This window comes from Falco cherrug, chromosome 1 (genome assembly GCF_023634085.1).
Source record: "Falco cherrug isolate bFalChe1 chromosome 1, bFalChe1.pri, whole genome shotgun sequence".
Classification (NCBI taxonomy): domain Eukaryota; kingdom Metazoa; phylum Chordata; class Aves; order Falconiformes; family Falconidae; genus Falco; species Falco cherrug.
Window position 1 is genome coordinate 27,985,915 of NC_073697.1, and position 22,555 is coordinate 28,008,469.

The 22,555-nt window shown below is 39.5% G+C and overlaps 1 protein-coding gene across 1 annotated transcript in view; it reads right to left on the bottom strand.

Annotated features, from left to right (window-relative positions):
• The window catches only part of C1H4orf19 (chromosome 1 C4orf19 homolog), a 44,115-nt gene that overhangs the window by 17,596 nt on the left and 3,964 nt on the right, over positions 1–22,555 (bottom strand). The window contains exon 2 of the mRNA XM_005435259.4: positions 1,299–1,353. The gene's annotated coding sequence lies outside the window, so the exon portion shown is untranslated. The remainder of the gene's footprint in view (positions 1–1,298; positions 1,354–22,555) is intronic.

A 22,555-nucleotide genomic window follows, 5' to 3' on the forward strand; every position in this document is an offset into this window, starting at 1 on the left:
TTGGGGGCTATAGATAACAGAACCTTTAAAAAATGCTCTTGAAAGACTTTGAATCTTTAGGTGATCTGGGAAACACGAGAGAGAGAGGAAAGGAGAGAAGGTGGAGACCTCATGTTTTAGATGTTGTAAAATTCTTGTAAGTTAAAATAAGATAATAAAACCTATGAAAAGAACTATGAAAAAAAAAACTATGAAAAGTGTAAGCGTGCTAAATGGTACAAGTTAACTCATGTAATTTTGGCATTCTAGCGTACTGCTCATCAGTTTTATGGATAGGCTCAGTGCTTCTTCCCCCAAGCAGTTTTTGGAGGTTGCCGTGAAGAGACACAGCTATAATTTTGCAGGCCTTTCAGTATGCCAGACATTTTTACTGAAGGGAGCAATATTCTGAAAGTAAGCTTGGATGTCTATGGAGGTTGCTTCAAATAGGTATTGAACATGTTTTGCGTATGTGCCTTTAGGCAGGATTGAGGCCAGGTAGGATATGTGATCTGAGCTGTAGTATGCAATTGTAGCTTTGTGGCCCCAAAAATCATCTTGCCCTGAATATTTTGAATACTTCTGATTTGTTTATATAATCCGAAATATTGCTAGTGGCAGGTATTTTGGTGGTGGTGGTGTACGGCTCAGAACATCAACCTCTTGATATAAAAAAAATTGTTTCAAGCTGTAAGCAGTTAGTATGAGTCAATGATTCTCTTCTGGTAAAAAAAAATCAACAAAAAACAAATGGACTAAGGAGCTTTCTTAGAATTGTCAGGATATTGCATTTGACCATTTAATGGCACAACCTGCACCCTTTTGTAAGGGAACTGTTAGAAGTCAGTGTGCTCTCCCTCTCCAGCCAAATCAGTCCTTATGCTTTTCAATTTGTTCTTCTTCCCCAGATCCCCCTCTTTCTTTTCCCCTTGCTTTAGCTTGTTCTCCCTGTACCATTTGCCTGCACTTCCATGTTTTCTTCTGCCATTTTTCACCTGTGTTAATTGACTATACAATGAGTAAACTTTGTATTCCTGTATTTCTTCTTTACAGTATCTTCTTCTAAACTTCAGAGTGGAAACTGGCAACCTTTGATTTATTATATCAGAAATATTAAAGGTTGGAAAGAAACACAATTCAGAACCTGTTCTGTCACCAGTGCTTGTAGCAGCAAAGCATCATCATTAGAAAATATCGTGGAGTACTGCAGAGACAAAAATAATCCAGTGATGTTCTCTGTTGGGGAGTGCTGTTGTTACCATAGTGAATAGCTAGTAAGTTTTAAACTTACACAAGGAGAATAAAAAAAATAATCCTACCTTTCAGATTGTACTTCATCGACTGCTTGAAATGTTTGGTTTAAATGTCTTCATCCTGCAATAGTAAAACACTTTGTGAGTGGTTTCTTCATGTGCCCACACAAGTAAGAAGGATACCCTGAGGTGTAGGCTGTCTATTGCAATCAATGTGGAAATATAATAACCTCCTCTTCGTGCCATTGAGAATTTTTAATTTAGACAATGATCAAACAAATCACTTGAGTAGTATGCTCATCCCCTTGAGCTGAACTGGAATGCTAACCTGCTTAAAGTGAGTATGAGCATGCCTGCTACAGTGGATTAGGACTCATGTGAAGTGTTTATAGTTTAAACAACAACAAAATTAGACAACTTTCAAATATGCAGTATTATGGGATTTCTTTTTTTTTTTTTTTCTTTGCTGGGAGCCAGGATGTTTGTAGTATCAGCTAAAACTTTACCTTTACTATATGCTTGTCAAAACTTTCAGATTTTCACGAACTTTGAAACTTAAATGCCTCTGGCATTGCAGTAATATTCTAGATATTGGTAAAGCTATTGTTCTTTCAGATATGTGTGCTCCAGGCCAAATGGAAAATTCAACAAAATTATTTTTTATTAAGACTTTACAGAGACAGATAAACTAATGAGATAATGATAAGTTTAAAATGAAACAATGCAGATGCTTTTGCTCTTTTAAAAAAAATGTATTTTTTGTATTTCTTGTAGTGAGTGGAATGTGGGCATATGCCCATGTGGATCTGTGTGTGCATGCAAACGTGTAATGAATATTAATCACCAAGTTGAGTCATTTCTGTGAAATGGGCAATGTATTTTGCTGGGGATTGTAGAATTTGGGCCATGTTGTTGCTTTCATTCTCAGCATCTCTCTGCCTGAGTGACAGTAACTTGAAAAATCTCAGTGCAGCTTACACTACAAGCCACAAATCCAGATAGTTGTGCTTGCACCATTGTTGAAACCTGCAAGGCTTTTCTTGTAAGAGAGTGAGGTTTTTACTGACCTTGAGATCCTTTTCAGTAGAATCCTAGGATTTAAGGCAAGGCAGTTCATTCCTGAATTCAGCATCCATAGGTAATGGGACTGGGGAGGGACAGTACAAGGCAATTTCATGGTCATTGCTGTTGCTGCTGGTTTTGCTACACTGTCTTTGCATACATACATATTCCTTGCAGTTATACTTTTCAGAATGTATGGGTAGACTCTGGAAAGTTCTTATAAAATTTCACTGCTAGATTTCAAGTTCAAGAAGTGCCTTTAGCTGTATAGGTAGTTCCATGGTTGCTGTTGGCCTACAAAGTCAAGACAACAACAGTGCATAGTATCTAACCCATAGGTGATACTTAGAAGATTTTATGATAAAGCCTGAAGTATGACTGAAAACTAAATGCAAATTGAGGTGGCCCAGATATCTCATGTGACTTGTTGCTAAGGAGAACCTGGGAAACCCGGAATCATTGCATTGCTCTGTTGCCCTACAGCAAGTCACTTGTCTTTTGTGCTATCATTTCATATCCTTCTCGGAGCTTAATGTTTGTGCAGCACTTTGGAGATTTATAGCCCTATTCAATCGTGTTATACTGTTGCAAAGGGTTAAGAATGTTTCGATGCAGCTGTTAAGGGTGCTGTCAGTACTTCAGGTGGAGTAAATAATAAAGCTTATGAAGGATGAGTCATTATGTGTTCCTGTTTTTATGCAACCTTTTAGTTGGGTCATCTTGTGTCTGTTTTTACCTTAATTCTATTGTTATTTGATATAGCTGTCATTATTAATTACCAAGTAGATTCTTCCATTTAATTTGTGTTCCAGTCTCCAATTAATCTTACTTACAGTGTGCTTCTGTCTTGATGCCCTTATTTGTTTTGTGTAAGCCATGACGTACACATTTATGTGTACAATGAAAGTAAAATGAAAAATAAAATCCATAGTTTCTTTTCCCTTGTTGAAAGGATGCAGATTTTATTTAAGAAATGCAAAAGATGTAGCCTGCTCAACTAAACCTTACAGTGCATTCTTATCTCCTGTGAATTGCTTTTGTCTGTTTAACAGATTTTTTAGTAGTACGTAGGTAGTAGGTTAGCTATAGGGTTTTCTTGTAAATTATAATTGGGTTTTGTTTGTTTATTTTAAATTTTCTAGGAAATGTGTTTCTATAATTCCCTTGAAATTTAAAATGAAAATGCCAAAAAGGAGACATGATAGGAGTCATAGCTATTGATAAGTTGTAAGCTTACCCATTATGTTATGTCAAGTGATAACTGATTTCAGTGTGAACCTCTCTGATGCATATGACTGGCAATTTAACCTGAAAATAGAGTGTGTGTTTTCTTTAAGGAAAAGGAAAATCAATGAATTAGTGAAACTGTTTGCCTGTAATGTTAAAATGAGTGCTGAAAACTCAGTCTCAAATGCTGGATATTTAACAGAAGAGTGTGTGTAGAAGCTGGTTTTCAGTTGAACCAATAGTTCATTTTCTCTGTGTCAGACAGGATCAGGCATAAACTGTTCTACATTTGTACTTAAGCTTGATTTAAAAATATCCCCTTCTCATTGTATTTGGAGCTTTTCCCTCTTCTGCTTGGTAATAGTTTGGAACATGGCTGTTAGTTTTCCGAATTACACTCAAACATCTTAATTAAATACTCTTTTTAACATCATCTCTGCTTACCAAGATCCCTTTTGAGACATTCTGGGAAACCTAATGCTTGTCTGGTGTGTAAAAGTGTTTGTAAATCAAGGAATGCTGCCACATCCTGCATGCTTATGTTGTCTAAAACTTTTTATATTACTCTTTTTGAGTCAGAAACAGAAAACAGAAGCGTTACACACCCAGTCACCCCAACTTATTGCATGACAAAACAAGTGACCTGAGACCTCATCTTTGGAATACGTCTTACCATGTTGGTGTAGATTGTCAAAGCAAGTGAATAGTATCTACATGGTTATCATGGATCCAAGTTGCAAGTAGTTTTCCCATTCCAAAATAACCTTGAATTTAAACAAAATCATTAGGCTCTCAGAAGCTCCTCTTTGCATTTTGCATTTCATTTAGTTGCTGAAAACCATGCTATCTCTAAGTCATGCTGTCAAAATCTAAATCCAATGCCCAAAGCCTGCTTTGACATAGACAGTGGGCATGCTTCAGACCCTGGGTGTGTTCTGTGCTGGACAAAACTAACCTTTTCAACACTGAGCAGTTGTTTCTTGTGTTTACCTTCTAGTGCTGCTGTTGAATGCCTTTCTAGGCTTTTGGTTTTCAAAGTCGTATTTGTCCTCTGCTTGAAGTGTGCTTGGGGTGCTGCTTTCTCTGTGCAGGCTGGACTGTTGTCACTCTGATCCGCCTATTGTCCTGCTTCATTAGGAGCTCCCACCCCAATGTTTTCAAGGACCACACACAGTTTCTCTGTTGTATAATGTTGTGTGAAGTCAACCAGTAATTTTCATAAGAAAAGACCCTCCCTCATCCTAAGGATCAAAGAGAACTAACATATATTTCACTCAAATAATACAGGGTTTAACTCTTTCCAGAATTCATAACTTGGTCTTTCAAGCTGATCTGAAGATCAGTTGGTTGTAGACCTTACTTGTTTTCTTTTGTTTGTCAAAAGTATTGGAACTCCACACTGTCCCTGACAGTTTTAGAAAATGTTCACCTATCAACAGTGGTTTTAATTTATACCTTGAGGTTTGCATTCCTCTCAGTTTCCTTCCCTTGGCCCTGATCCGTGTGTACTTTTGTGGTATTGTTCAAGTGCTTTCTCTGCTGCAAACTCTGTTGTCTAACAGAGTTTTGGGGGACTTTTTTATCAGTTCAACTCTTCATCTCAGTTCAAATTTCAGTGGAACAAATATCTGATTTCCATGCATTCTTTGTGTTTCTGCCCATGTATTTCATTATAATTGCTTACATATGGTTGTATTAATGTGCTCTTTATGCAAGGTAAGCTGAGGTGTTTTGTATGAAGGATACTGTATAAAATGTAGGCATACTGCATGTTGATGATAAAACTGTGATTGACCTTGCTAGAAGTGGAATCAAAGCCTGTAAGGTTATGTTGCAAGATCATGAAAGGGAGAAGTTTTGTGAAATCAAAGCTGAATTTGAAAATCCTAAATTGTTTCTGTGAATGCTTTGGTGAAGAAATAATCTTTCAACTGTTGAACTGCATACTTCTCTCCTAGGCTTTATAGGGATGAGGAGAAGTAAAAATGCAGGTAACTATAGCTGTCTTGGTTTACCAGGGGAAATGAGGAAGAGAAATGAATAGTCAGTATTCTATACAAAAAGTACCTGAGAGATACAATTGTGTTGAGGTTAGTTATTCTATCAATGTTTCTTGAATTCGTAGAAGTTTTTCAAGAGTTTTTATGTATTTATCAGTATGCTAGTTCTTGAATTCTGACATTACACTCCTTGTAAACATCAAACTTGACGCTAACAACACGAAGAACGTAAACTGGTAACCAAGATACCATGTATTAGTTCACATTTAAATGAACTCTGTTTAACTGTTCTTTGAAATTGCACCAATCTCCCTGATTTGTGGGGAGCGTGATCAGTAACTGAAAAGGCACAAGTTGTTTCCTGAGTGGTAAAAACAAGCTGACAAAAGGAGGTATCTCGATGCACAGCTGAAAATAGGTAGTATTTATAGAAGAGCTCTGTGGTTTTGCCAGTTCCTGGGTGCATGGACCAAACTTGCAGTTGCCACCTGTGTGAGCAGAGTTGTGCTTTTTTTGCCATAAACTAAAAATGTCATAAACTGCTGGTGTGCTGGACTGTAAGAAGTGGTATTTTCAAATATGTACAGGAGACTTCTGGAGAATTACCACCTCTCTATTAGCTAAGGCAGCTTAGGATAGCACTGTCAGTTTAGTTGATCTTGCAGTCCATTATCCTGTGCCCATTTTGTGTCTGTATACATGTTCTTTGCTACAGTCATCTTTTAGTGAGGCCCCTTTGGGTCACTGGCAGAAAGATATTTTAATGTTCTATTTGTTCTACTACTTTTGTACGCAATGCTGGCTCCTTTGTATTTCCTCCTGGCAGCTAGTGACCATGAGCTGTTTTAGATGGTAGTATTCTTGTTCCTAGCAGGCTTTCTACTGCCTGGACTGTGAATCACAACAAAATAAATTTGTCTTATGTTTTATGTACAGAATCATAAGATAATCGACTGAAAAGGAGCTCCAGAGTTCATCTGGCCAACCTTCCACTCTGTAGAGGTCAGTATAGGTCTATAGCATGGTATGAAACATTTAACATCCAGGTTTAGCTCATTAATGCATGGGAAGCTTTGATCTTTATTGGCAATATCTGCAGCAGCAGCATATGGCTCTGCTGGGCAGGTGATGCAGTGTTCAATATACTCTGTCTATGTTTATACAGTTCTTTATTAGTAAAAGTCTTCCAGAAGCCTAGGGTGAAAGTTCAGCATCCAAAATTTTCCACTTCTGTTAAGAGTTTCCTGTTCTCAGCTTGGGTGTTATATGCGTTCTGATTGCCTACCTCCAGATCTCAGCCTAAAACACTAGGAATTTGTCTCCTGTTTAAAGAACCTAAAAGAAGAAAAGAGCTAATGTATTGCTTTATATTTGTATTTGCCTATGTCGCTCTGTGCTATGGCATTGCAGATGCATTTATATTCCCTCTAGGAGAAGGTATTTGTGGCAATTTCCTTGAGTCTGTTGTTAGAAAGAGAATTTTTTTTTGTTGCAGTAAGTTATACTGTTCCTCAGGTACCACTTTCTCATGTTAAAGTTTTTGTTGTCAGGACAAGTAAAATAATGACTAGATAAGAAATGTCTTATGAGTGGGACCTTTTACAGCTTCATCCTGCAGCTGCTTGGTTACAGAGATGTTCAGGTCCCCAATTCCTGTAGACAGTATTCAGCCAGCACTGAGAAACCTGACAGACAGTACTCTGCATGGAGCAGCTTCCTTTTCTTTCTTTGTAGAAATTGAGGACATGGAGCCTTTCCTATGATCAGAATCGGAGAAATCAACCTACTCAGATGCTTAAAAATTAAGGGGAGTGAGCAAACCCAGCTCCTGGTTTCTGCAGCTGTCAGTGCCTGTAAATCAGCTCTGTTTTTCCTTTTGAAGCAGGACAAGAGCATGAATTTAATTAATGGGTTTGACTTGCTCTGGAAACACATAGTAGAGAAATAGCCCTACCCACACCTTTCACAGATGCTGTAAACATGTAAATGTTATTGTATATTTACTCGTGAATGCTTTCCAGCATCATTGTGCTAGATATGGTTGAATGCCTCAGGCAGGTGGCAAGCCCATGACTGCAACAAATCATTGATCTTTGGAACCCAGATCAGAGCCACAAAGGAGCAGAGGTTAGCTTGTGTTTTCGTGGTTCCACCTAAGTTCTGCTCAATAAAGCATTAGTAGTGGCTGCTACAGAAGTCTCTAGGGGAAAACAGAAATAGTGTTTTTCGTCTGTTTTCCATGATTGTGAATTTAATTGTAACATGAAAAAAAATATAAATTCAAGTAGATTTATCCTGCCACTGTTTTAAAAACAAACAAAACCCACACACACGCACCCCAACCCCCCAAACCAAACAGGAAAAAAGCTTATTGTTTGTAAAACTGTCCCTGCATGGATCATCAGAAATATCTCTGCATTCTTTGATTTTTCTTGTATTCTTAATTCTACCTTATTACTTGAGAAGAGACACAGACACTGTCAGGCTGGATTAGACCCCAGTTCAGTGCTGTAGTCAGCATCAGATGCCTCAGAAGAAGTTGTGCAAACACCCCTCAGGGAGCTGGTATTATGCAACTTCTACATCACATCAAACATGGCTTAATTCTCTGAGTTTGAGGACTTACCTTCTCTTAAAACTTCTAATTTTTTGAAAACCTGTATTTGATTTTGCACATTCAATATTGTGATGCTGGATAGTGTTGTTTTCTGTGGAAACCTCATCACATTTTTTCCCTTCGTAACAAATTTATAGATAGCAATTGCCTAGACTAGTTGTGCTGGAGGAAAAATTTTGTTTGCTCCATTTTGAACTAGTAGCTTTTTTGATGTGATTGAATGTTCCCCAGTATTTATAACAGGATGGTTACACTTTCCCTTTAGTCTACAATGCAGTGTAGGATTTCGCTGTCTAGACAGAGGACTTTGAAAAATGTATACTGAGAAATGCAGCTTTTTAAAGAAGAAAGTTATTCAGAGCATTATTTGAGCTCTTCTGTATGGATAGGTCTTTTGTTAGTGTGGATGTCTCTGGGATGTGAAGTTAATCTCTAAGTAAATTGGAAAACAGTGGTGCTTTATTCAAATATGGAAAAATAAGCTTGAAAATACTGAAAAAAATGGTTAAATGACGGTTTTTATTCCCTGTGTTTCCTACAGGTGTGAGAGCATTCTGGTAACTTTAGGTGCAGAATGGTATCCACTGTCCTATGATTGCTTGGACCCTGTGAAGTTGTACTAACAGTATCAGTTCTAGCTTTTTTTGTCATTTGGTGTTTTTTTGTTTGTTTGATTTGTTTGCTTGGAGGGAGTTTTTGGGCAGGACCTATCTGGACTTAAGGAGAATCTGGCCTCTAAATTTCAGAACAACACTACCAGACCTGTGGTAAATGCATTTATGAATATTTATTTGGAACTTAAGATTCGAAGTGAGTGTTAAGAGTGCAAGCTACTGCACATTTTTGTCAGGCAAAATCCTCAGACCTCTCTTCCTTTCCCTGTCATGTTCATATCCTGAAAGTTCCACGATCCTTGGTTTTTAAACACTCATGTTAAAACAAGAACACCCATAACAAATTTCAGGAAAAAATTCTTCTTTTCTGAGTTTAAATATTTAAACACACTTATAGCTGTAATGACCAGACACTGACATCAGTAATTCTGGGTATTCTCACAAAGAATGCCTGACACTGGGTGACTGGTGTGCTAGGTCTTTGTGTTTGTTATAAGAGAACATTTTTTCATTTAACTTCAGAATAAATATTTTCACTTTCTCATCTCTAGATAAGTTTTAATTAAAGAATTTAATAAAAGCTATACCTGTCAGCATTTTATCATGTAAAACATATTCATCAGCCTGATTTCATCAGCACTTCAGGTAAAGGCTGTGTTGCCTGCACTGGTGTCTTAGTGATGGCTGAAAGTAAATCGTCATCCCCAGCTGCTGGCCTCATTTCATTGCTGGATAAGGCCATTTTCAGTGTAGGAAAGGTGGAAGAGGGTGCACCTCTTCCGCTTCTTTTTACCAGGGTGTACAGCACATATTAATGTGAACTGCAGTTTATTGCATTTTAGCCTTCATTGCTGCATGTTCTACCATGTCTTCTCCATGGCAGTGACACTTCCTCCAAAGGGAAGAAACTTGTCTGGTCCTTAAGCTTGCTAAAAGCAGGACTGTGAATCACTTGTACTTGAGTGTTAGACTTGGCTCTGTTGTTTTGTTGCTTGGTGCTGAAGCATCTGACAAGTTAAAGGCAGGGCCTTACTGGAAAGTCATGCCCTGCTTTTAGCTGTTCAGCTTGTCCCTGTGTTGCGTCAGGAGCTTCATGGGGATGCTTTCAGGGGAAGGCTTGTTTTCAGCCTTTTTGTGCTGTACTGGAAAACACTGAGGCTTAGTTCCTGGCTGCAATGCTGTGGTGTCACCTAACAGTACGAGGTGACTTACTGCTGGGCAGAGCCAAGAATGGGCTGTAAGCCTGACCTCACACTGCTTCCCTGTTGCTCTGCTCCCTGTAGCTCTTCTCTGCAGACCTGCCTTGGATCTTTTCCTTGCTTGCCCTTACCAGGGAGCTTGTGTTGTCTATATTCTTATGAATTACGTATTTACTGGTGAAGAGGAAGGGGAGGTGTGTGTCCTGTGGATGTCTGTCTTTTCTTTCCACTAACTTTTTCATTAAAACTGCCTGATGTGGCATGCACTACCTGATGCAAATGTATCCATGTGATTAGCCAGTCTTCCCAGCTTTTATCTATTTATCTCTAATTGAGCTATTTTGCCTGGGACCTGGCTCTGTAGATGGTATTCCTAGACACCCAGTCATCTCCCAGTCTGATTATTTTCAGGCAGTGGTGACAAAGTAACATCTATTTTAGCTACAAAAATTACAGAGGTTTCTGAAGGGTGTAGCACACTGTCATAAGCTCTTTTGCTGGCAAAGAGCCATGGGGGGCTACCTGTAGAAATGGGATTTTCCTTCATGATTTTGAGGGTGTGGAAATGGATGACATTAAATCATGGGCTATAATTGAGACAGTGAGGAGACTGCAGACTGATTCTCTAAGTAGAAAAATCCCTTGAGGAAACACGTTATGTCTATAATCCTGTCAGTCAGAAGATTAGAGATTCAATCAAAACTAACTTATATAAATGGCTTAATAATGAAGATTGTGCTAACAGAGGTAAGAAATGTATTTTGCTGAGGGCTATGAAAATTGGGGAACTTTGAGGAATGGTATTTCTTTTCGAGTAGATGTAGTAGCAAAATGTTCTGAGCTATAATTAGTTGAGTGTAACTTCTGTTGCAACATTTGAAATAGTTGTCATTACGTAGATTTGTGGTTGAATGAATCCCAATGTGCTTAGCATTCACTTACATATTTGGATAATGTATGCAGCCTTTAAGGCCCCAACTTTGGAGTGGGACTTGTTCATTATAGTTCGTAATTGTGTGAATATTACACTGACACAATTAAAGAACAAACCAACGTGGAACAGAGGTGCTTCAGATGACATTTTGAATATTCAGTGCTAGCAAGCACAGGCTTGGGAGCAGGTTTTCCCCATCACTTTTGTTAGGTGCGTGTATCTATCTATACATATTCCTGCTTGCTGTGGTTAGTATGTGGAAAGCCCTACACTATCAAAGTTAGTTTTTAATAGTGTACATTTCTCTAGTTAGAGAAGTGAGTCACAGTGGCTGCTGCTTCTTTCTCCTGCTTTTGGTAGGCTACATGTTCCTTCTGAAAATGACGGGTTTTTTTGAGAGGATGGATGGACCCTTATTTTATAGTTGGCATACATTTATGTAGCTCATCTTACATCAGTAATCAATGTAACCAATGTATGCTTAAAATGTCACATATATTTGTTTTGCAATGTGTTGTGAAATACTTGTATCCACAGTGTGAGCACCCCTGTTACATCTAGGAGATGGGGGTTGCAGTCCAGGGGAATTTGGCTGACAGCTTCCTGGCATCTGCATCGCTCCCAGAGGACCGAGTGATGGAGAGCCAAGGCTGATGTCAGTGAGGTGAGGTGTTAGTACAAGGCTTACTCGAAGCTTACTGCTTTTCGTGGTTGCTCAACTTGTGTGAGGGAGGTGTAAAGCTATCCCCAAAGCCTAGAAAGCCCTGCTGCTGAAGTAATCAACAACCCTACCCTTTTCTCCTTCTGCATTTTGTGTAGGCAGTATGCTGCATAAAACAGACAAAGACCAGACTGCAGCCGGGTAGCTCCTCTGGGCGAGAATTTTAAGTGTTTTTGATAAACGTTAATGTGCACATAAGGGCCTAAAAGGCTCATAAAATCCTGCTGAAGAAGTTCTAGCTTTAATGCTAGCAATATTTTTATCCTCTAGCCAAATAAAAACCCGGGAGGATGTATCAGCAGTGAGTCCTCTGAGAAAAGCAGGCAGTAGCAAAGATTAAGATTTTAAAAGTCTTCTCAGCGAAGCAGGCAGTAATGAAGAAGAAGATTCTGAAAATGAAAACATTTCCCTAATGTGGTCTCTAATGCTCTTTCAAAGTGGGTAGCAAAGGTGTTTTTCAGAAAAGCTACTGCAATTCAATTAGACTGACCTCATTTTTATTTCTTTTTTTTTCTTTTTTTTTTTTCCTGTTACAGATATCCAAACTGATACAATTTAACTTTCTTAAGAACATTTATAGCCTGTATGGGACTTGGGTTACATCACTATTAATTTACGTAGTTTAAATATAGAAAATGTTCCCTGAATGGTTGCCTTATGTGTATGCTCATCTAAGCTAAGAATACTGAAAAAGGACTTTTCTGATTTGGGCAGATAAAACTTTTTGGAAGGAAAGAAAATGCTGTTGCAGCCCAGACCAAATGCTACTGGCCGTGACTTGTGCAATCTATATACATTTTTAATTAGAAGAAGTGGAGGTTATAGGCCCACTCTTCTGTATTTATATCATTATCTTTGTGCTGACTGCTCACAGTGACATATTAAATGGCACAAAACTCTCACTAAACACCTATAAACTCAGTTGTGTGCATCACATCCCACAGTTAGCAGAACTGGTTATGCATTTAAAACAGTTTTATCTAGAAATAGAAGTTCTTACTGGGCATTTCTTCAGCAGCATCTGTTTTCTTTATTTAACTTAATTAAAAGCTGCTTTAAAATGCATTGACGACATCAACATTTGGATAAGATTATGGGGTGATGGTTCTAGGTTCCAAGTCTTTGAAATAAGCTTTGAAAAAAGTTCGAAGCATGAAATTACTTTTTCTTGCAAGCTATTCCTTAATTTAAAATTGCTAATCCTATGAGACTGACAGTCCAAGCATCTACTTAAGGCTGAAGCCTTGTTTGCCCACAGAAGTGGCACTGTTGTGAAGGAAGAGTAAACTAATCAAGATAAACCGATTTTAAATCAGCATGTCATTCTTACGTACAGAATTGCTTCAGTGTGTAGTACGCATTGGTCTTTCCATGAGCTGCTCTGAGCAATGGCTTTGTAGCTGAAGCGGTGCCACTACAGCATTTAATACAGGCTGGATTCTCACATCTCTTGTGCTGAGATGCTCTTGCAGTGCCCTAGTGTTAGACTGGCTTCCTTGGTATTTGCCAGGTGTTGGTATTTACTTGCAATATGCATATGCAGGATTGAATCCAAAGGGATGGTTCTAAATGGTGAGAGACATCCTCACCTTTTGCAGTCTTTGATCACTTCATCTGTAAAGAAGGTGTCAAATTCAGGTATTTATTTTTCTTTTTAGATTTAACCTAACTGGTATAACTTGTATGTATTCCTGGGATGTTAAGCAGACAATGCAAAGGTTATAGTTAATCAGTATTCTTTCTGATTTTACACTCTCAAACGTTATGTATCCCATTTTGAATGAGTTTTACTTAAATTCTGGAGTTGCTGAGGATGGTTAAGTCTGTACCAAAGACTTCCTTTTTCTGTAGTGTAATCAGGCATGACGTATCAGTCCTTCAGTCGTGTGATTTGATTCTCACAATGGATGGTTCCTCAGCTTTGACAAAACCTATTTTTTAAATGTTAAAATCAGTTAAAATTAAAATCCTGGACCTCTGCCATGTATCCCAAAGCTAACAGTGCTTTTGTTTTACAGATCACCTTTAATTGAGGGCATAAGTGATCTATGGGAACTAAACATGAATATTATATAAAATAATAAGGATGTTTTCCCCCTTAACTATTTAAGTTACTTCTCAGGTCCTAGTGGCAGGCACATCTGTATGGACTGGGGATACCAGAGCCTGTAAGGGTCTGTGCTGTCCCTTGCACTGCAAAATTCTAGGTCTTCTGTTGTGGTGGTTCACCATACACAGTTCCCAACATTTTGACATCTAGAGACATTCACATTTATTGTATACTTTTTTCAGATGGCACGTGGTAATATGATTGAATGGGGAATGGTAAGTCTGGTTTACAGAAGCTATAAAAAATGTAGCTTTTTCCTGGTTGAGAAAACACACATTTTGTTTGTGGTTTCTTCTTAAAATTCTCTGTGAAAACACCATTTTTCCCTTAACTCTACAGGATAATCTTTGTGGTGGTCTTTCCCTATTTGAGAGAGCTTTGAGGTTCTTGTATCCCTGGAAAAAAATCAGGCCTTAGTTTTTGAGCTCCTTGTCAGACTGCCAGTTGATATCCAAAAGAACTGAGCTTCTTTCCCAGTTTGGATCATAGTGCTGGTAAGATGAGATGATGAAGCAACTGAAAAGTGGTTGAGTTGCTGATGAAGGCTGAGATACCTGCTATATTCTATCAAGTCTTGCCTTGTTCATGTCAAAAAGACATCAGAATTCATTTCAGCTAGGATGGACTGGCAAATCTGCATAAAAATGTAGCTGGTGCTTTCCTAACCCTTCTGCTATCTGATGAAGTTTCAGTCTGCAGGGCTTGTGATGAGGTGAGGAAGGGGTCTGAAAGAATAAGATATTTTTGTTCTTTACAGAAAAGAACGCTTTTTCACACTGTGCTATCTGGCATATTACCTTTTGAAATCCTTTAGATATATCAAGCTTATATTTTTATTTTCTCTGTAGCAAAACTTTCTTCCAGCAAAAGTGACATATGAGTGACTTGCAGTGTAGTTTCCTGTCACAACTAAACTTCTGTGATACTGAATGGCTGCCAAGAGATGACCCTTTTCTCACCTGTTCCTTGTACAGCGCTGCATGTATTCAAAAGGAAAAAAAATGAATTTAAAGATGCACAATGAACAAAAGTCCTGGGGAAAAAAAAAAGTGCCAGTCTGCTGTGGCTAAAGCTTAATCTGAGTCCATAAGGTTGAGAGCCTGTGAACCATAAACCTTGACACCCACTGAAACCATTGCATTTTTCTAGCTGGAGCTGAGTACCCTTGGGCAGTGGATTTGAGCACAGCATCTGGTGGCCCCCAGCAATGGGGAGAGGTTTTCCTCAGAGGTGAGAGGACAGAGAGGCAGGTCTCTGCTGATTTCCTCCTTTCTTCCTCTGACAAAGTAGCTATCTTATTCAGGTGGTATTTAGTAGTCAGAAACCAACAAGGGAGTTTGCAAAACAAGCCTGCTGTTTAGTTTGCAATGCCTGCACTGTTATGACATTGTCTTAAAACACCAGCCCTGCTGCAACCTGCATGGGGAGAGGGGAGTGGAAACTATACTGTTGCTGTCTCTGGAAAGGAATATGTTGTGCATAATGTACAAAAGAAACAAAGCCTGTCTAGCTCAAGCTCTTTTGAAAGTTCCCGTGATATTTTTGTTTTGTTTTGTTGTCTCCCCCCCCCCCCCCCTTTATTACTTTTTCAGGTAGCTGAAAGTTTTACAGACATGAAAGTGTGGAAACTTGGGCTTAAGGAAAGGATGTCTCCATAGGCAAAGCCTAAGAAGAAAGAAACAGGTGGCAAATATGAATATTGGGGCAACTAGCTACGTGGTTTGGGTGGAGCAATGACTGGGGAGGACAGCTTTGTGATTAAGAGGCCTGACTAACACCCAGCATTCTGTTTGTGGCTTTCTGGCTGTTGCTGCCTGCCTGCACTTTCTGTTGATGCAGCAGTGAGTGGGCTGCAGGAGTGGTCCGGCCCAGCTCCAGCAGCAAAGTGCCACATCATGGCGGAACAATTCACAAAGGCCCTGCCTAGCTGTGTGGGATACTAATGGCTATTATGTATTAGATTTTGCCCCACAAAATTTGTGTAGCTGTCTGAAATCCTGTTACTTGGCTTGACAGCAGCATGCTTGTTGCAGGTCCCTTCTATGTGAGCAAGGCAGCTTGACAGCCCCATTTTCCACAGCAACTTAAGGTTCACAAACCTTGACTCTGAAGAGTCCCTGCTACTCTACGTGAGCTCTGAGCCCACCTCATGCACCAGGCAGACACCAGAACCCACTGCTGTCAAAGCCACATGAGGCAGTGCCCACCACATACTGTATGATAACCTCCTACTGTCACCCATCACTTGGGATTTCAGGTGGTTAAGTACCTCCTAAATCCAAACGTATTAAATTTCAGAGTGTTTATTTCTTAGGGATAGTATATTCTTTACTAATAAGCAAGGTGGGATTGGGTTATGCTTCCTTACTCTTCCTAAAGTAAGCAGTTGCCAGAAGTCTGGATCTAGTCTGGAACTGTCTAGGTAATCTATAAACGTTTAAAGAAGGGATGATTTACTAGGTGTCTCCAGGACAGCCAGACCAATGAGGCCTTTATTGCTTCTGGTGCCTGTAGATGCTGCTGTAACACAAACAAGGAAATACTGTGAAAAACTAAAGGTAACTCAGAGGCAAAGCACCTGCAGCCTCTTTATATGGGGATATCCTGCAGGAAGGGAGGGCAAAAGCCCTGAAGTATAATGGAATCTGGGTAATTGCACACTGTGAATAACAAACACCTCAGAGTCTTCCTGGCATCTCAGCCTGGATGCTTCAAAAAGGCCATTCATGGAAAGCTTTGTGGCAATCAGCTGCAATCTTGCTTCTATAAAGAGATCTTCAGACCTCCTGGAAAGCAAAAGAAATGCCTGGAAAAAGAGGAAAGGTGAAACCCAGCCTCTGTTTCAGGCATGCCTTTGTTACCAGGCCTTTCAAAAGGGCTCACTGACATGAATGCTAAGTCTTGTTTGTGTTGCTTTTTGCTGGACTGGACATACAGTGTTTCTTAGTGGGAGAAAAATATATTGGCTCATTGAGGAGATTTTCTCAAATCAGTCTTTTCCAGGCTTTATGATGCTCTAGCCTTTGTTTTCCACATAGGTATGTTATTTTTATCATGGGAGGAAAGTGGCAAAAGATTTCTGTGGCAGAAGTGGCATGAGAGGAGGGTGAAGCTCGTTCTGCCAACAGGCTTGTTTCAAATACCACACTAGAGAGAGACTGCAGATTTTTTGGAGACCAGGCTCCATGTGGTAGGTGGGAAGGGATTTCTGTGCTATTGATTAACTCCAAATTGTGTGTGATTTTCTTGGCATAAATGAATGGGGTCTTTGCCAACTTAAGCTTAATTTTCCTTCTGTCAAATGAGCTGTAAGAGCTATGTGATGAGGAATTTTTGAGGATGAAGGACTTTGGAATCTGCAGGGCTTGATGGAGTTAACCTTTCCATTTGCTTGGGAAGAGGAAGCATGGATTTTCCAGGGAGATAGTATATTTACTCATGTAATTTCTTTTGTAAAGCTTCCAGAGTCTTATTCAAGAAACCCTGTATATCTCCTGAAGCACAAAAGGCTTTTTTTTTTTTTATTGTACCTTTGGATATTATGCTTCTTTCTGGGGATACCATGGAGATGAGGAAAACCAAAACAACCTGAATAAAGTACAAATACTGCATGGTAACAGCAGAGACTTGCACAGATTGGGGAAACAGAAGGCCAAACCTAGAAAACAGGTGGCATTTGATGGATTCAGTCCTTGGGTTAGAGAAATTGTGCCAGTGTCTAGGTGAGTTGTTCGATGGATTTAGCACTGCACTGCACAGTGAACTCTGCAGACAGAAGAGTATTGCAGGCTATAGGAGTGTTAGATAAAGTAGAATTGAACAGGCCAGAAAAAAAATCTGTTTTACTGAACAAAGAAATCTCACTCTATGATGAACTTTATTTCATGCCGAGAATAGAACATACAAATCTAGGCTCTTTCATGGCATGATGCTGAACAATACAAGCCCTGTAGCACAGAGAGCATACCACTGCTGGATTATCTGTCCTAAATGTACTGTAGAGAAATTCAGTCAGGTTTAGTTTATCCTAACAAATACTCTAATGCAGCTGTTACAGCAGGGCAAACCACAGATTTGCAATAAGCCACGCTATTGAGGCTCATCTCAAATACTGGCCTTATGAAACAATTTTTTGTGCAGATCTGTTGTTTTGCAGCAAGGTAGAATGCTACAGAGACTGGAAAATAAATTTCATAAGATTAGAAGAATCAGTGGTTTACAGACTTCAAAATCATGTGACAAAGGCAATTTAACATGTGTGGCAGCTTAACAGGTTAAGACAACTCAACAGGTTTAGGAGGAAAACACAAAACTTCAGCTCCTGGAAGGGCAAACAGAATCCACAGGGTAAAGGGTTGATGTTGGTTTCATTGTTTCAAAGGAAATTTAAGTAGATATAGGGAAAAAAGCTGTATTTTGTGTGGCCGGCAGCCTGGAAAATCTTTTCAGAAAATTTCAAATTATAACTGGATCTTCACATTGGAATGTAAACAGAATGAAAGCATACTGAAACTTGTTTATTAATAGCTTGAGTTCACAAAAGCTACATCCCTGGCTTCTTACTTCTAGCTCAAAGTGAACCCTACACAGAGGAGTAGGTAGGACCCCCAAATCACGTGCTATAAATTCATTGTTCAGTCAAAACGTATATTTTCTTGGCAAGACTGAAAGAGAACACAGTGAATTAACAGCTTGGCCTCCTGCCCAAATTCATGGCTGCTGGCAGGTCTAAGAATCAGAAGGCTGTGCGTAGGGCACAGTGTTTGGGTTAAGGCATGAAAGAAGAATAGTGTGGGAGAAGTAAATCTCAAGCCTGGAGAACAGTATACTTGGTGCAGATGAGTCAGTGAGTTTGAAAGAAAAAATTTACTTTGCTAATCTTAAAAACCAACCAACGAAACTTCAAACTCAAACTTTCCTTACCCAGTATTGTATGGAAACAACGGCAAAATCAGTTTTATAATTTTCATCATTATTCCTTATTTTTGTTGCTTTTTAATTGGATCACAGCATGAAATCTAGGTGAAGTAATATAGTTGTGTTTGGATACCTGAAGAGGATCCTTTCCTCAGCAGAAGAATTTGACATGTTGTGGGAGCAGAGTTGGTTTATTTTGTGAGCAAAATGGTAATTTTGTTTGTTATGTCAGGTACTAGTGGTCCACATTCAGATGAATGCCTAGCATGTTGGGGTGCCATATGTTTAGAATCTGGTATTTCAGGGAATGGTAAGGCTATGGTTGTGCCTGGCTCAAGCAGTTATTTCTGAGATGATCTTGTAACCTCTAAGTAGAACTGCTTAGACACAGACAGCTCTGGAGATGTTTGAGAAGGATCAAATACGTATACTAAAAATAGGAAAACTTCTAAACCAGTATAAACCATATAAACCAGTTTCTTTATCAGATTATATCTTTATTAGCTTTCAGGTTAGGCATAGCCTGAAAGATATTAATACAATAGATGCATTTCTTTTTCCTTCACCCTTTTTTTTGTGAGTATGGGTGTCTTTCCCCCCAGTTTTATTGCTCAAGGTGCTCCCCCTACATGGTACTGCCTCTACGTAACAAGTATGGGAAACATACCAGGAGTCATTTTTTACCTCATTGTTCCTGAACATTTCACATAAAGAATGGTCAGCAGAGAGCAGAAAAACAGAGGAATATTTGGGCCATAGCTATAAAGTACTGAGAAAATGGTTAATAAACTTTTTGAAACAGAAAAATACAGAAATCACTAAAAGTTACAGTCAAAAATCTTCAAGAAAAGACTGATACAATGCCTTAATAAAGACCCTTTTATTTGATGTGACTTTTTCTTTTACATGAATTCTTTTGATTCAAAGGGATTTTCTTTTAAATACAGCACTTAGATTAAATGTAAAACATATACGTAATTTAATCTAGAGCTGTTTTGAGTGCGGGTGAACTTATCCATTTGGTTATTTTAAACCAATTTCCTTAAACAGACATTGAGTGATGATGGGTGTCTAAGGGAATGATTAGATATAATGATTTTGTGAACAAGAATATAGAGTTTTTATGTTATAATTACGATAACTATTTCTCAGAACAAGGCAGATCCAAAGTATTGACCACTCACTGCATTAAAAAGGTTGAAATAGGGGTAAGATACAGAAACGGTGAGATAGCAGTGAAATACAGTTGTATTTCTGTAGTATTACTGAATTGCTTATCTATGCATTTGCAGCCTTTTTCAGTCTGTCAGTAGAACAGTACTTGAAAGCTATAGAAAAGTATTCATTGCCTTGAAAGACTTAGTGTTGTGTGGCATTGAGCCAGTTTAGTAATCTCTGCTCCTCGTGCCCCCCCCCCCCCCCCCCTTCTATTTCTTTTAATCCTGTGCAAAAGAATGGACTGTATGCACCAAAATTATCAATGAAAATTGCACTACTAAATCTGACTTGCTGGACTGTGTTTCGGCAGTGGAGTTGCTCGTGGTGGTGTATGCTAACAATAGCCTGACATTTCCAGCAGAATTCTTTGTTCCAAAGAGTTTATGCCATGGCTATAAAAGCTGTGTCTCAGGTAGCTGTATCATAAAGCAAATACCTGCTGCCTGTGTGTTAGAACTTTCTTTATTGGCCAGTGTGACATATTGCCTCATGACAAGAAAGCTGTCGACACTGGCTTGGATTTTTAAAGTGTTGGTCTCTAGCGGCAGATTTGGCCCTTAGAGCATTTGGGAAACTTGCATTTACATTCTGCCTCCTGCACTGAGCCACGGGACTGATTTAGCTTCTTGCTTCTCCGACCTAGCCTTCCCCCGTACACAAAATGTGGGTAGCCATATGTGCTCTGAGCTAGATAGGTGCGCTCTCTCCAGGAGGAAAGTCCAGCCATACAGGTTTCAGTGGTGCCACTGTAAAGCTTTATCATGGAAGGATGGCAGAGAAATGAAACAAAGCTAAGGCTGTAGTCTGATGAATACTAGATGCTGGTATTGGCTGTGAATGCAGCAAGCTGGCCTTCCCCTGGTGTCTAGCTCTTTGTCCTTGGCTTCGCTCTGTTTTCTTAAACTGTCTTTGGGGTTTTTGATCATTGGTGCCGTTTGCAAATCCGTATGTTTGTACTCTATATAAACATGAAGTGAATGGAAACATTTTTATAGGAGGTAATTAATTGCATAATTGCATTGAGCATTAGTTTTTAATATATATATTGGTAAATCCAGACTAGCCTTTTAGCAATCTGTGTACATTCATGGAAAGCAATGGAAAATACTCCCAAGTGATTTTAATTTAAAAAGAGATGTTAAGGACAGAAATTAGACATTGTTCATGGTTGTGGCTTCTCAGACCCCTGGAGGCCTTCGGTTCAGAGCTGATCACTGTAGCTTTTGTTTCATTTACATTGAAAATGAAATCTTATGGTATTTTTGGTCTTTATCCATGTTTGCTTCTGAAACAGTGCTGGCAGTTGAGTCTGTATCTTTGCTGCACAGACATTGCCTATTAATTACTAGCGTTCAGTGGAGACATACACGTACTCTGACAACAGAAATGCAGGACTGATATCAAGCCATGCAACATCTGCTAAATTCACATGGGGAAAAGGAATATGAAAACAAATACACAAAGGGCACAGCTACTGAGATGGTAAATATTATTTTTCCATGCCACACCCAAACCAAAAATAGAGACAGAGGGGACCTTAACAAAGCTTTTTTCAGGTTCCTGACAGCTGACAGTAAGTGCTTGTTTTCCACTGAGCTGCAAGTGAACAAACCTGCCACCTTACATCAAAAGCTTGAATTTGGTTGAGACTTATGCTTCTTTTACTATGAACAGATCAGAAGTAGATGAGAAGAATAGCTCTGTGGAAACTTGTAGTGTTAAAATCATGCAAATACGAGTGTCAAGCTTGCATGCCATAAGAGGCATAAGAGCTGGTAATACTTTTTTTGGAGGGGACAAAACAGCCTGTAACATGGAGCAGTGTGGATCTGCTAGATGGGCAAGAAGAGCAGCAGGTGTGGCTGCGGTCTGCTGTCCAGATATGAGAAATGCCCTGACATGGTGGGCCTCAGGGAGGGCCCCTGCTGTACCAGTGTGGCTATAGGAGGGAGAGCACAGCCCAGAAGGGAGAGAAAGAAATTGCTGGGCAGCTGTGTCAGGGCATAGGTGGTGCTTTCTCTGTCTTAGGCTGTTGCACAAAGCCCAGGAGCTTAATAAGGTAGGTAAAGCTGGGCACTCCCAAATCTACAGCTGATAAAAGCGCTGCAAAGTGGCTGTGGGGTGAAGGGGGGAGTGAGTGTAATATATACAACCCAGTCAATAAATAGAGTCATTGCAATAAATACATTGGGGAGGTTAGGCAGTCAGGGGAGGAACAGACCCACAGCCTGATGACAGGTCCTCAGGACTGTGGGATTGTGGCTCCATATGGCTCATCTGGGACACTCGCTGTCTCTCCTGCCTGAAAGCTGCCTTCAGAGACTCTGCATTGAAGTGTATCATAAGAAGATCTTAATGCCAACGTGTGTGGGCAAAGTGCCTTAACATCCAGATGCACCTGTCCTGAGCATGGGAGACTGGGCAGAAGTGAAATAGTCTGTTTTGATACAGCCTGGAGAGTTTTTGTCCAGCACAGGCAAACAGGTACTGCTGCCATGCTGTCATTTCTGCTGGCAGCAGTGTGCTAAGTAGCACTGGCGTAACTTGAATTGAGCTATTACTTTTTCACCTGGCCTTTCTTGACAGCGTGAGGATTTGATACTGTTCCCATTGGAGCCAGTATGAAAAGTTCCCAGGGTGGACTTCAGGTTGATAGGGTTTTTAGTCATTGGGGGTGTGTTCTTCTTGACATGGGATACTCTTG